This window comes from Chrysemys picta, chromosome 1, assembly GCF_011386835.1.
Source record: "Chrysemys picta bellii isolate R12L10 chromosome 1, ASM1138683v2, whole genome shotgun sequence".
Classification (NCBI taxonomy): domain Eukaryota; kingdom Metazoa; phylum Chordata; order Testudines; family Emydidae; genus Chrysemys; species Chrysemys picta.
In genome coordinates, this window is record NC_088791.1 from 259,319,464 (window position 1) to 259,334,801 (window position 15,338).

The 15,338-nt window shown below is 45.1% G+C and overlaps 1 protein-coding gene and 1 long non-coding RNA gene across 2 annotated transcripts in view; both read left to right on the forward strand.

Moving 5' to 3' along the window:
• ABCC4 (ATP binding cassette subfamily C member 4 (PEL blood group)) overlaps positions 1-15,338 on the forward strand; it is a 225,654-nt gene that overhangs the window by 326 nt on the left and 209,990 nt on the right.
• Positions 17-5,734, forward strand: LOC135980826 (uncharacterized). The gene is made up of 2 exons (XR_010597729.1): positions 17-4,101; positions 5,161-5,734. It is a non-coding gene; the product is annotated as an uncharacterized LOC135980826 (long non-coding RNA).

The following is a 15,338-nucleotide window of genomic DNA, read 5'->3' on the forward strand; positions in this document are numbered from 1 at the left end:
GAAAGGGGGTCGGAGCGAGCCCAGAGCCTGGGGAGGAGAGAGCTGCCCCGCGGCCAGGTTCAGCCCGGCGGCGCCTGCCCCGTCCCGCGCTTCCCGAGAGGGCTCAGGCTGAGTGTCGGTGCTCCCGGGAATGCCGCTGTGGGCCCCGGTCAGAGCCGCGCACCCGCGAGCAGGAGCTGGCCGTGGGCCAAGTGTCATCACTGACAGATCCCGGGGGTCTTTCGGTGCGAGCAGCCGCTTCTCAAAGACTAGGTCCGGTCATCTGAGACCCGGGCTCGAGAGGTGACCTGTCCCGCCTAGCGCTGCCTGCTGCTCCAGCGCGGCTGCTACGCCGGGCTCTTCAGCCAGCCCTCTACTAATCTCTTGTAGGGAGCAGCTGGTTTGAGAAGACCCCCACCCCACAGCGCACACAGCCAGGAGCAGGCTGTAAAGTCGAGCTGCGGCGGGATCAACACACACCCCCCCCCCCCCATTGCTCCCTTGCCTGATTCTGTTCTCCATAGGTAGTCAGGGGCCTTAGAGTAGTGCCCATTTTTGAGTATCGTGCGTGGCTTGTTACTACGGAGAATTTCCTGGTTTACGGCAGATTCAAGCCCCGTTACACTATTCACTATGTCATTTTCTTATTTTATGTGGTAATTGGGGAAAGGGGAACCATCTTTTCTACTTGTGTCAACACTTACCATTGTCTGAGCCACCTGTGCTTAGACCAATTCTGATGCAAGCTGACTGAAATCATGCTATTTCTTCCTCTTACTTAATGGATCAGAGACCAGCCGTGCATTGTTCATTCTAAAGAAATCTGCCCTATCTCTAGCAAACTCTTGTTTTCTTAAATGAGATCCCTCAAGTAGTATGTGGCACTCTGGGGAATCTCCCAAGGCAACAGTCATCCAGATTAATAGCTGACTGCTTCCTGCAGTATCATTCCTGACCATTGGCTGTACTGGCTATCCTTTTTGGGGTGGTAGAGGTTTTCACAGCGGGGTGAGATGGGGAGAAGCACCCATAGAAATTACTATGTACTTGGGACCAGATTCTCCACTGCATTTGCTCCTTTGCAAAGCTAGTGTAAAATTTGACCATTCTGATTTGGTAGCATTTTACAGTTATTTTGCACAGATATACGATTACTCAAGGTGCAAGACAGTGGAGAATCAGTCTGTTGTTTGCTGCACACTTTTTTTTTTCTTTGAAAAGGTGTCAGTCTATCCTCCCATTTGTCTTCTCTCACTTTGTCGATCAGGATCACACTCCACCTCACCCTCCCTGTTTTGAAAAGCACGTTGTAGCCACATGAATCCTGGGATAGCTGCCTGTAATGCACCGCTCCCAACACAGCTGCAAATGTTGCAAGTCTGGCCATGCCACTGCGCTGGCAGCTGGCAGTGTGGACAGACTGCAGCGCTTTTCCCTACTCAGCTGTACGAAGACAGGTTCACCTCACAGCGCTGTACAGATGCAAGTGTAGCCAAGGCCTTTAGGAGAAGGGAAGAGCAACACTTCCCCCAATGCAAGCTTCACTTGTAGAGAAGGAGGGTGCGGTGAGCGGAGAAGTGCTGGATTCTTTGTTTGGAGCTCTTGGAAACGCAGGAAGAGTTTGAGTAATCAAACTTTAACCTGATCCTGAAAACAGTTCTGAGCGGAAATCTTTTTTTGAGGATGGAGGGATGAACAAACAAAAATGTACAAACCTGGTGTTACCAGATTTGCCCGTTACTTTGGGGTATGCTTATTTATTAGGGTTATTCTTGGGGGGGGGGGCGAGGTGTTCTGTAGTTCTATCAATGTACTGCTTGGGGCACTTGTGTTCTCATACTGAGCTCTACTTCTCCCTGCTGTATATTCCCTCCCAATGGAGCTATCCTGCAGGATCTAGGTTCCCCAGGGATGGGTTCTTCCAGCCCCAGAATCAGACTGACCGACACACACACACAGGCACACACACACGGAGACACAGACACCGTTCATCAGCACTCCCAAGCTGACCCCTTATATGTCCCTCTACTCAGTAGGTTGGGTCAAGCAGCATTTCCAAGCTGTCCCCCTCATATGCCCTGGGCACCGCACCGGAATAGAGTAGTACGTCTGAGCAGTCTGGGTTGAGCAGCACTTCCAAGATGCCACTCTCATATGTCCCAGGTTCAGCACGTCCCTATTCCCACTTTCACATTACAATTGTTTTGGTAGCAACCCACTTGATGAGCAAACCCCACAGGATTTTTGGATGCTGCAGGGATCTTTAGCTTAGGTACGAGGAGCGTTGCTGCAGAGTGAATGAGGAAGCCAACCCCATCCCCCCCCATAAGCCAGTTTACCTATTAAAGTTATTTATTGCCAAGTAATAACCACAGGGGAGCCAAACAAACAAAACAGGTATAATATTAAATCTAACTTAAATTAGATTATAAAAGTCAGGTTTAGACTTTTAGAAAACTGTAACTGATCACACAAGTCAGGGTCAGAAGTCTATACCTAGAGAGATAGAGAGAGAGAGAGAGATGTGTTCTCACCACTCTGTGAAGCTTGAATCGATCGGGTTTCCCAGGTGGTGGTGGTATTTGAGGGTCCAGAGTGCTGGAGACAGGCAGAGCCCCCAGCATGATCAGTCAGGAGAAGATAAAGTCCCAATGGAACTGATGCAGATTTTGGATCCAGGCATCAGAGCACTTACTTGACCATGGGTAGGGGTTTTTTGTAGGGAAACAATGGTTTAAGAGAGAACACTAGATTTGTTTATGGGTAAATTGATGGCCCAAGGGAGTATACCAAAGTTGTTTTGTTCAAGCTAGACAATAGGAACTGATCATTCCTGGCTATGGGCAGTGTTCCTTGGAGGGAGCTCACAATGCAATTAGGCAGCTTCACTATTTTGGATACCAATAAAGGATTTATTACTAGAATTGGTCTGATAACTACTGAGCTGGGTGTGTGCAGGTGTGGGTTCATTAAATCTGGAGCAGAGATACCCCATCATGCAGTGCTTCCCTGCTTTTCTGGTCCCAGAGTTCCATGTGGTTCTTGCCTTGGAATCTCTGTTCTCCAGTCTGTATGCTAATGGGGATGCCTCCCTGTCCCATCCTCGATGTAAATGAGGCTAGGGGAGTTTCCCTAATCCTGTCACCCTTGTCCCAGGGGTTTAAGTGTGTCTCCCACTGCCTTTTCATTGCTTTTTGTAAGGCCTGGTCTACTCTACGACTTTAATTCGGATTTAGCAGCGTTAATTTGAATTAACCCTGCACCCGTCCACACAACAACGCCATTTAATTCGAAATAAAGGGCTCTTTAAATCGATTTCTGTACTCCACCCCGACGAGCGGAGTAGCGCCAAAATCGATTTTATCATTTCGAATTAGGGTTAGTGTGGCTGCAATTCGATGGTATTGGCCTCCGGGAGCTATCCCACAGTGCACCATTGTGACCGCTCTGGACAGCAATCTGAACTCGGATGCACTGGCCAGGTAGACAGGAAAAGCCCCTCGAACATTTGAATTTCATTTCCTGTTTGCCCAGCGTGGAGAACACAGGTGACCACAGATAGCTCATCAGCACAGGTAACCATGCAGGCCAATAATCGAAAAAGAGCACCAGCATGGACCGTACGGGAGGTACTGGATTTGATCGCTATATGCGGAGAGGATTCAGTGCTAGCAGAACTTCGTTCTAAAAGACGAAATGCCAAAACTTTTGAAAAAATCTCCAAGGGCATGATGGAGAGAGGTCACAATAGGGACTCAGATCAGTGCCGCGTGAAAGTCAAGGAGCTCAGATAAGCCTATCAAAAAACAAAGGAGGCAAACGGTCGCTCCAGGTCAGAGCCGCGGACATGCCGCTTCTACGCCGAGCTGCATGCAATTCTAGGGGGGGCTGCCACCACTACCCCACCTGTGACCGTGGATTCCGAGTCGGGGATAGTCTCATCAGCTACACCTGAGGATTCTGCGGATGGGGAAGAGGAGGAGGAGGAGGACGAGCTTGCGGAGAGCACCCAGCACTCCGTTCTCCCCAACAGCCAGGATCTTTTTCTCAGCCTGACTGAAGTACCCTCCCAACCCTCCCAAGCCAGTATCCAAGACCATGACCCCATGGAAGGGACCTCAGGTGAGTTTACCTTTTAAAATATAAAACTTGTTTTAAAAGCAAGCGTTTTTTAATGATTACTTTGCCCTGAGAACTTGGGATGCATTTGCGGCCAGTACAGCTACTGGAAAAGTCTGTTAACGTGTCTGGGGATGGAGCGGAAATCCTCCAGGGACATCTCCATGAAGCTCTCCTGGAGGTACTCCAAAAGCCTTGCCACAAGGTTTCTGGGCAGTGCAGCCTTATTCCGTCCTCCATGGTAGGACACTTGACCACGCCATGCTTGCAGCAAGTAATCTGGTATCATTGCCTGACAAAGCCTGGCAGCGTTTGGTCCCGGTGTTTGCTGGCATTCAAGCAACATCCGTTCTTTATCTTGCTGTGTAATCCTCAGGAGAGTGATATCGTTCATGGTAACCTGGTTGAAATGCGGGAACTTAATTAAGGGGACAGAGGTGGCCGTTCCTACTGGGCTGTTTGCCTGTGGCTGAAAAGAAATCCTTCCCTGCAGTTAGCCAAGCGCAGGAGGGGGAATTGGCCCTGAGCTTTTCGCGTTTGGCTAGCAGGGATCTTCCCTGTTACCAGCCACGCGGTGGGGGGAGGGGTACAGCGATCATCCCAGAGAATTCATGGTGGGAGGGAGGGTGGGGGGGGTTAGTTTGGTTTCTGCAGGGATCTTCCCTGATACCTGCCACGCGGTGGGGGGAGGGATAAAGCGATCATCCCAGAGAATTGGATGGGGGGGGGGTTAGTTTATTTTCTGCTGCTGAAGGTTAACAGGAAAACCGCAGCAGTCAACGGGCTTTGCTTGGTATGTGGGAAAGGAGGGCGCAGAAGCCGAAAGACAATGGCTTACCATGGCTGCATGCAAGCTGAATTCTGTTGCCCAGACCTGCGTCTGTGATCGCTAACACCAAAGCCACAGACACTCAATATTAAGATGGAAAATGCGACCTTGTACTGAAATCACATGTGCTATGTAATGTGAATAGTGTTTTTCACCATGAAAGAGTATAAGCATTGTTCTGTAAAATGTATCATTTTAAAAACTTCTCTCCTTTTTTTCAACCCTCCCTCCAGCAGCTGCAAATTTTTCAAGCCTCCCTCCTCCGTCCCGAAGGCTATCTCAGATAAGGCGTCGGAAAAAGAGAACGCGAGATGACATGTTCGCGGAAATAATGGAATGCACCCGCAATGAAAGAGCTCATTTGAATGAGTGGAAGGACACTGTATCTAAATTTAGGAAAGATGCCAGTGAACGTGAGGTCATGAGGGATGCTCGAGATGAGAGGTGGCAGGCTGCAACGCTGGGGCTGCTGCGTGAGCAAACGGACATGCTCCGGCGTCTGGTGGAGCTTCAGGAACGGCAGCAGGATGACAGAGTGCTGCTGCAGCCGCTGTATAACCTCCCTCCCCCCTCACCATGTTTCATATCCTCCTCACCCAGACGTGTAAGAACGCGGGGGGGGGGAGGCTCTGTGCACCCTCCCACTCCACCCCAGTGGACAGCCCAACCAAAAGGCTGTCATTATATTGAATTTGTTCAGTGGCCTTTTACTTCCCTCCTATCCTCCTCCCAAACCTCACCCAGATTACCTTGTTGGTTCTCTCCCTATGTTTATAATCAGTTAATAAAGTATACATGGTTTTTAAATGATAGTGACTTTATTTCCTTTGAAAGAAAGCTGGGGGAACGGGGAAGGTGGGTTCCTTACAGAGAATGAATGAGTCAATAAAGGGGGCGGGTTTTCATGAAGGAGAAACAAACAGAAATTTCACACTGTAGCCTGGCCAGTCATGAAACTGGTTTTCAAAGCCTCTCTGATGCACATCGCTTCCTGGTGTGCTCTTCTAATCGCCCTGGTGTCTGGCTGCGCGTAATCAGCAGCCAGGAGATTTGCCTCAGCCTCCCACCCTGCCATAAAGGTCTCCCCCTTACTTTCACAGAGATTGTGGAGCACACAGCAAGCAGAAATAACAATGGGGAGATTTCTTTGGCTGAGGTCAGAGCGAGTCAGTAGCGATCGCCAGCGACCTTTTAAACGGCCAAATGCACATTCTACCACCATTCTGCACTTGCTCAGCCTGTAGTTAAACAGCTCCTGACTCCTGTCCAGGCTGCCTGTGTATGGCTTCATGAGCCATGGCATTAAGGGGTAGGCTGGGTCCCCAAGAATAACTGTTGGCATTTCAACATCCCCAACGGTTATTTTCTGATCCGGGAAGTAAGTCCCTTGCTGCAGCCCTTTAAACAGAGTAGTGTTCCTGAAGACGCGAGCATCATGAACCCTTCCTGGCCAGCCCACGTTGATGTTGGTGAAACGTCCTTTGTGATCAACAAGTGCTTGCAGCACCATTGAAAAGTACCCCTTGCGGTTTATGTACTGGGTACCCTGGTGCTCCGGTGCCAAGATAGGGATGTGGGTTCCATCTATCGCCCCACCACAGTTAGGGAATCCCATTGCAGCAAAGCCATCCACTATGACCTGCACATCTCCAAGAGTCACTAGCTTTCGTAGCAGTACCTCAGTGATTGTTTTGGCTACTTGCATCACAGCAGCCCCCACAGTAGATTTGCCCACTCCAAATTGATTCCCGACTGACCGGTAGCTGTCTGGCGTTGCAAGCTTCCACAGGGCTATTGCCACTCGCTTCTCAACTGTGAGGGCTGCTCTCATCTTGGTATTCTGGCGCTTCAGGGCAGGGGAAAGCAAGTCACAAAGTTCCAAGAAAGTGCCCTTACGCATGCAAAAGTTTCGCAGCCACTGGGAATCGTCCCACACCCGCAACACTATGCGGTCCCACCAGTCTGTGCTTGTTTCCCGGGCCCAGAATCGGCGTTCCACGGCTATAACCTGCCCCATTAACAGCATGATCTCCAAAGCACCGGGTCCCGCGGTTCGATAGAATTCCATGTCCATATCCTCATCACTCTCGCCGCCGCGCTGCCGTAGCCTGCTCCTTGCCACCTGGTTTTCCAGGTTCTTGTTCAGCATAAACTGCACGATAAGGCGCGAGGTATTTACAATGTTCATGACTGCTGTCTTGAGCTGAGCGGGCTCCATGCTTGCCGTGGTATGGCGTCTGCACTGTTCACCCAGGAAAAAGGCACGAAACGGTTGTCTGCCGTTGCTTCCTGGAGAGGGGGGAGGATATACCCAGAACCACTCACGACAATGTTTTTGGCCCCATCAGGCATTGGGATCTCAACCCAGAATTCCAATGGGCGGAGGAGACTGCGGGAACTATGGGATAGCTATGGGATAGCTACCCACAGTGCAACGCTCCGGAAATCGACGCTAGCTCCGGTACATGGACGCACACCGCCGAATTAATGTGCTTAGTGTGGTTGCATACATTCGAATTTATACAACCTGTTTTCCAAATTCGAATTATATAAATTCGGATTAATCCCGTAGTGTAGACATACCCTAAGTCTTTCTTCTGATCGGTTTTTGTTCAAGCCGAGGCTGGGGCGGGGAAGGTCTTTTGTGAGTCAGAGAGGCTGGGTACTGTGCCCTGGTTCCCCAAGAACACAGAGCTGATTGGCAATCCAGTGTTACCTAACATTATTTCAGTTGTTAAGGGGATGCTCTCAGGTCCTTATATCGTTTATTATACCATCTTTTGTGGGTGGAAGAGACAAGTTTTCAAGCTTCACAGAGCTCTTCTTCAGGTCTGGGAAAGGTAATCTGTGTGTCAGCTAAATATAAAGTGAGACATAATATAAGGGGTTAGTTAACATGTTGCAAGAATCCACTTCAAATGAAGTAGGCAAGTAACATCTCTGCAGTCATAGGAGAAAGGAGAATTAGTATGTTACAAATTGTTGAAATGAGCCATAAACGTAGAGTCTCTGAGACCATGGTTTTTAGTGATCGACTTGTTTGTTTTCATTGTTCAAACTGGGAGTAATTAAAAAAATACATTATTTATAAAAATGTTTTTGTTGTTTGTTCTATGTAATGCATGGGAGGGTAAAACATGTACCCCAGCTCCAGAACTAGAACTCATAGGGAGAGATTAGGGAAAGTGGAATAGAAAGGAGGCATACTGCAGTAATCTCGGGTGCAGTGGGGTATACTGCTCCTTTCACCAGAAAAGCTCCCCTAGTAGGGAAATCCTTCACTCTGCATAGGGAAGCATACAGCATTCATTAGCTTACTCCTTGGCTCCTCCTGTCTTAAAGCCTCTTTAGGATCTTGGAGCCTCAATATCCTGGGCCTCATCAGGGTGGATTTGATTGATCAAATTGATTTAAATCATGATTTAAATCACTAGTCAGGAAGTCTCAATTTAATCATGGTTTTCTACATAAAAGTGCATTCTTGTTGGTTGTTATAACCTTAATACATATTCATCACAACTCAGAGATAGATGTAGGTTTCATTTTTAGAAAGTACACACTAAACATTTTTAAGTAATTTATTTTGAAAAAATGTCAGATTAGTTTTACAGCTATATCAGAAAATGAATGATTGTTTGGTTATTTCATTTACCAAAGGTAATTGAAGCAGATATTTGTGAAGTCATTGGAAGGTGAACTATCTCCAATTCAACTGGTTAATCATTAATATTTGGAGGATTTTCTTGTCATGCTGTATTAGGAGGAGAACATCACCAGACAGACAGTTAAATTGTTTTATTTAACTAAAACAACGTTATGTATTCTGGATTTTTTCTTCAACAGCAAACATATAATATTTTAACAAAACAAGCATATGAATTTTTGAATTTAGTTAAACATTCAGTTTTTTTTTTAAATCAGGTTTGTTTTTGTTAAAATTGTTTTTAACTAAAATAGTTAAATGAAATATTAAAAAAAATTAAATCAACTATGTCAGCCAAGTCAACATGAGAAACTTAAAATATTGGCTTCTGCAGCAAACTCAGTCATCTTCACCTTCAGTTTCCTGTTCGTTCATAATCTGGAAAAGAAAAACAAGCTTTCCTGCTTTTTCGGGTCCCAAACGATTTCTCAATTTGGAATGAATTAGTCTAAAGGAAGAAAATATTCTTTCTGCACTGGCAGAAGAAGCTACTGCTGTTAAATGTGAGATTGTCTCTTCAACAGTCTCTGAATCCAAGTGCTTACGTGACTTCTACCAGTTCACTGGTGTGACTTTCTTAAAACATCATCAGCAAACATATATTTCTTGAATGGTTCATCCTTAGCTCTGAAGTTTATTATAGTTGGCATTATGGAGGGATGATTGCTGGATGTCAATGTCATAGCCAACTCCTCTTCTTCAGCCGTTAAAGTTTGACCCTGATACCGAGTATTGAGGATATTTGCAAGAAAATGAGCTGGAAATAGTGCTTGTCCCATTTGTTTTTTTAATGCTTATAATTTAACTCTGTCATCGCATATTTCTCTTTTTAAGATCTCACTCAGTTCCTTCTGAATTTCAACAGTGTCAGCAATAAAACAGCTATTTCCCTGTATTTTGTTCAAGACTACAGAAATAGGTTTCAGGGTACTCCGCATGTGTTCAACATTTCTCTGAAACCCAATGTTGAGAACTTTGGCTGTGACAGTGCTATCTATTTTTTCACAGTTTTGTTCACAAACTGTCATCAGATTAGGCCAGTTCTTGATATAGTGCTCAAAACAGTCCACTGCTTAGGCCTTGGCTACACTGGCAATTCACAGCGCTGCACTTGCTGCGGTCAGGGGTGTGAAAAAACACCCACCCCCCCGAGTGCAGCGAGTGCAGCGCTGTAAAGCGCCAGTGTAATCAGCGCCTGCAGCGCTGCATGCTCGCTCGCAGCGCTGCAAGCTATTCCCCTCGGAGAGTGCTGCCGCGGCAGTGCTGTGAATCCGCGAGTGTAGCCAAGGCCTGAGTTCCATCGCACGTCTTGTGGGAGAGTTAGCTTGTTTCCTCCCACTTTTTTCAAAGCAGCTGCTGCAAAGTGGTTGTTATGGAAGTATTTTGCAATTTCAATAACATTAGCCTTTATTTCTGGAACACTGAAGTCTTTGGCTAGGAGGTGCATCAAATGAGCACTGCAACCGTATGTTATTAGCTTGGGACTCTCTTCTAAATTTCTTCTCATCTTGGATACATTTGCAGCATTGTCTGTGACCAAGCTGCGTACTAGACATTTGAATTTTTTTTCATAGTTTGTTATAGCTTTTACTGCTACTTCTTGTAAGTATTCTGCTATATGTGCATTTCCTGTTGTATCAATTTTTTCTGTAAGGAAGACATTCCCTTCTTCTGTTGTCACACAAGCACATACAACAGGATCATTGTGGACATTGCTCCACCCATCAAGACTCAGGTTAACAATATCACCTTCTAGACATTTTGCACCCTGCTCAATTTCTCTTTCATACACTTTATCCAGCAATTTGCCTGCGACATTTGCTCTGTTGGGTGGACTGTATCCTGGTCTTAATGACTGAACCATGTTAATGAACTGTGGGTTCTCAATCACAGGGAAAGGAGAGTTTGTTGCATAAACAAACTGGGCAATTTTTTCATCAATTACCTCTTTTTGTAATCTGCTGGTTCTTATCAAAAATTTATCTATGGTTGTTTCTGGATGATGGAGATTTTTTTTCTTTTTGCTACAGATGATATACTGTGGTTATGTTACATACATAATGTGACTGAAACACTATAATTGGCAGATAACTCTGAAACTATAAAAAATGATGGTGATCTTGAAGGTGCATAGTCTTCAGAATCTTGTATGTTGAGGATGGATTCTCCTGAACAAAATAGTCAATACAGAAGCCCCTGCAACTCCATAAGATTGGGTCCCTAATGCATGAACTATTGGAATTCATTTACAAAACTTTTCTTAAACATTACATGAATATATTGTCTCATACTATAGAATTAGAATTTATAATCCCTATTCCATGATGAGATATCTTTGAACTATAATGTATCTTAATTAAAACTATCTTTTAAATGGTATTTTTACTAAAAAGGCATTTTATTAAAAAAAATCCGATTTTAAATAAAAAAAATGATTTTTTTAAATCATTGATTTTTATCCATCCTGGGCCTCATTCATATACGTGGGCAGTGGATCAAGCTACAGAAGCAGGGGTTCCCTGTTCCGTAGATGTGAAGGCTTTTTCTGTCTCATTTTGTTCACCTACATATGTTTAGGTGGAGGAGGAAGAATGCAATGTATGGATTTTACATCTTTATGTTGTTTTCCCAAGCTTAAGAAGTGGAATAAATAAACAATGAGTAATTTTTTACTTTGTTTAAAGGACTAAAATATAGACCCTTATTATTCAATGTGATGCAGATAGACAGACTGCTGCATTCATGCAGAGCCCTGTTGATTAGGCCTCAACTGGAGTATTGTGTCCAGTTCTCCTTGTTACAACTTTTTATGTACTTGAAAACTGTTATCATGTCCCCTCTCAGTCTTCTCTTTTGCAGACTAAACAACCCAATTTTTTCAATCTTCCCTCATAGGTCATGTTTTCTAGACCTTTAATCATTTTTGTCACTCTTCTCTGGCCTTTCTCTACTTTGTCCACATCTTTCCTGTTATGTGGCACCCAGAACTGGACACAATACTCCAGTTGAGGCCTAATCAGCGTGGAGCAGAGCGGAAGAATTACCGTATATACTCGTTCATAAGCCAAATTTTTTTAGTAAAAACGGGAAGCACCAGAGAAGGGGGTCGGCTTATGAACGGGTACAGAGAGGGAGAGGTGGGACATGGCCCCTCCCCCCAACAGAGGGAGCAAGGAAAGGCAGCACAGCCAGCAGAGCCAGAAGGGAAGAGGCGGGGCCAGAGTCTCTCCACTTCTGGCCACACTGCTCTCCCCCCAGCCTCCGAAGCAGCTGCAGCTCCGGGGCTGGCAGGCTGCAGCTGTGCCACTCAGCCTCACCCCCAGAGCAGGCTGTGGCAGTGCCGCCCAGCCCACTACAGGAATAAAGGGAAACAAGAAGACTTTTTATCAATACATTAGAAGCAAGAGGAAGACCAAAGACAGGGTCGGCCCACTGCTTAGTGAAGAGGGAGAAACAGTAACAGGAAACTTGGAAATGGCAGAGATGCTTAGTGACTTCTTTGTTTCGGTCTTCACCGAGAAGTCTGAAGGAATGTCTAACATAGTGAATGCTAATGGGAAGGGGGTAGGTTTAGCAGATAAAATAAAAAAAGAACAAGTTAAAAATCACTTAGAAAAGTTATATGCTGGCAAGTCACCAGGGCCTGATGAAATTCATCCTAGAATACTCAAGGAGCTAATAGAGGAGGTATCTGAGCCTCTAGCTATTATCTTTGGAAAATCATGGGAGACGGGAGAGATTCCAGAAGACTGGAAAAGGGCAAATATAGTGCCCATCTATAAAAAGGGAAATAAAAACAACCCAGGAAACTACAGACCAGTTAGTTTAACTTCTGTGCCAGGGAAGATAATGGAGTAAGTAATTAAGGAAATCATCTGCAAACACTTGGAAGGTGGTAAGGTGATAGGGAATAGCCAGCATGGATTTGTAAAGAACAAATCATGTCAAACCAATCTGATAGCTTTCTTTGATAGGATAACGAGTCTTGTGGATAAGGAAGAAGCTGTGGATGTGGTATACCTAGACTTTAGTAAGGCATTTGATACGGTCTCACATGATATTCTTATCGATAAACTAGGCAAATACAATTTAGATGGGGCTACTATAAGGTGGGTGCATAACTGGCTGGATAACCGTACTCAGAGAGTTGTTGTTAATAGTTCCCAATCCTGCTGGAAAGGCATAACGAGTGGGGTTCCGCAGGGGTCTGTTTTGGGACCGGCTCTGTTCAATATCTTCATTAACGACTTAGATATTGGCATAGAAAGTACGCTTATTAAGTTTGCGGATGATACTAAACTGGGAGGGATTGCAACTGCTTTGGAGGACAGGGTCATAATTCAAAATGATCTGGACAAATTGGAGAAATGGTCTGAGTTAAACAGGATGAAGTTTAACAAAGACAAATGCAAAATGCTCCACTTAGGAAGAAAAAATCAGTTTCACACATACAGAATGGGAAGAGACTGTCTAGGAAGGAGTACGGCAGGAAGGGATCTAGGGGTTATAGTGGACCACAAGCTAAATATGAGTCAACAGTGTGATGCTGTTGCAAAAAAAGCAAACATGATTCTGGGATGTATTAACAGGTGTGTTGTGAGCAAGACATGAAAAGTCATTCTTCTGCTCTATTCTGCTCTGGTTAGGCCTCAGCTGCAGTATTGTGTCCAGTTCTGGGCATCGCATTTCAAGAAAGATGTGGAGAAGTTGGAGAGAGTCCAGAGAAGAGCAACAAGAATGATTAAAGGTCTTGAGAACATGACCTATGAAGGAAGGCTGAAAGAATTGGGTTTGTTTAGTTTGGAAAAGAGAAGACTGAGAGGGGACATGATAGCAGTTTTCAGGTATCTAAAAGGGTGTCATAAGGAGGAGGGAGAAAACTTGTTCACCTTAGCCTCTAAGGATAGAACAAGAAGCAATGGGCTTAAACTGCAGCAAGGGAGGTCTAGGTTGGACATTAGGAAAAAGTTCCTAACTGTCAGGGCGGTTAAACACTGGAATAAGTTGCCTAGGGAGGTTGTGGAATCTCCATTTCTGGAGATATTTAAAAGTAGGTTAGATAAATGTCTATCAGGGATGGTCTAGACAGTATTTGGTCCTGCCATGCAGGCAGAGGACTGGACTTGATGACCTCTCGAGGTCCCTTCCAGTCCTAGAATCTATGAATCTATGAAACATGCTGCGGCCGCGCCGCCTGGTCTGGACCGAATGGGCTAATGAACAAGTATATACGATAGTTTATTTGCTGTTGTTTCCCTAGTGCTGTATTTACAGGATCATCTTGATGGGAAAAATTAGGACTCTGAGGGTTGATTTGAGTGTCTCAGTGATTTTCCTTAACAATTAGAGGACAATTGAGTTCAATGTTTGTCAGTTTGGACAGTAACTTTGTTTTGGAAAATTGTTTGGGTTTTAACATGTTTGTTGTACAAGTGCCTAGAGTTAAGATAGGCACTTCTCAGGCCTTCTCTTTGCTAGGTAAAAAGATGCATTCTTAACTTGTTAGCTAACATGAGTTAACTGACATGTTTGCAGCTTTTACACAAGTTAGCAGGTTGAGTTAAAGATTATGGGTTTACCTTAACCTGCTAACGTGGAAAATACAACTGCCTTATCTTCACTAGGATTTTACCTTGGGTTAGGCTAACCCAAGGTAAGAACACACCTCTTTTGAAGACACTTCCTCAATGATTAGAAAATACTTACTATCCTGTGTAGTTCTTATTCACTCCGAAAAACTTACAACCTTTGGATTTGTCACAGGGATATTTAAGCTACACAACTACATTTTTAGACTATTAAAACTTCCTTTTTATGCAGCATATGATCCAGGTGTGGAATTCACTAATGCAGGAAATTATCAAGATGTACACAATGTAACCGAATTTTTAAAAGACTGGATAGTCTTTTTTGGACATAAGCTGGAACACTGATTGGGGAAATCCACCTTGTTATTCAGCGCATCAGCAGAATCCACAGTAAGAAATGTGAGAGTGGAATTATGAGCATTATGAGTTTTTAATTCCTTTGGAGCATTAGGTTACTCAAGGCCATAGACAGGATATCTTCCTGGATCATCTGTTGATATTGTACCATAGGGCAATTCCTACTATAATGTTAAAACATGTGACTGATTCCCTACTCACTGAGCTGGAAACTTGCTCTAAGGCAGGGGTCGGCAACCTTTCAGAAGTGGTGTGCCAAGTCTTCATTTATTCACGGTAATTGAAGGTTTTGCGTGCTAGTAATACATTTTACATTTACAAGGACCGGCAGATGGAACCCCAGACTGGCAGCGGGCTGAGTGGACTGGCAGCTGGGACCCCAGGCTGGCAGTGGGCTGAGTGACTCAGCCCGCTGCCGGCCCGGGATTCCTTCCATCCAGGCCGGCAGCAGGCTGAGCGGGGCTGGCGATGGGGGCCCCAGGCTGGCAGCAGTGTGCCACAGTAAATCAGGTTGCGTGCCGCCTTTGGCACGTGTGCCGCCGGTTGCCGACCCCTGCTCTTAAGGTATCAAAAAGGATGAAGGGAAGTGTAGGTTCATTGCTTAACAGGAAGGGGAGCCAATATTGGATAATGCAAAGAAGGCTTAGGTGTTTAGTGCCTTCTTTGCTTCAGTCTTCACTAAAAAGGTTAATTGTGATCACATTCTTAACACAATATTAATAACATGAGGAAAGGATTTCAGGCCAGAATAAAGAAAGACCAT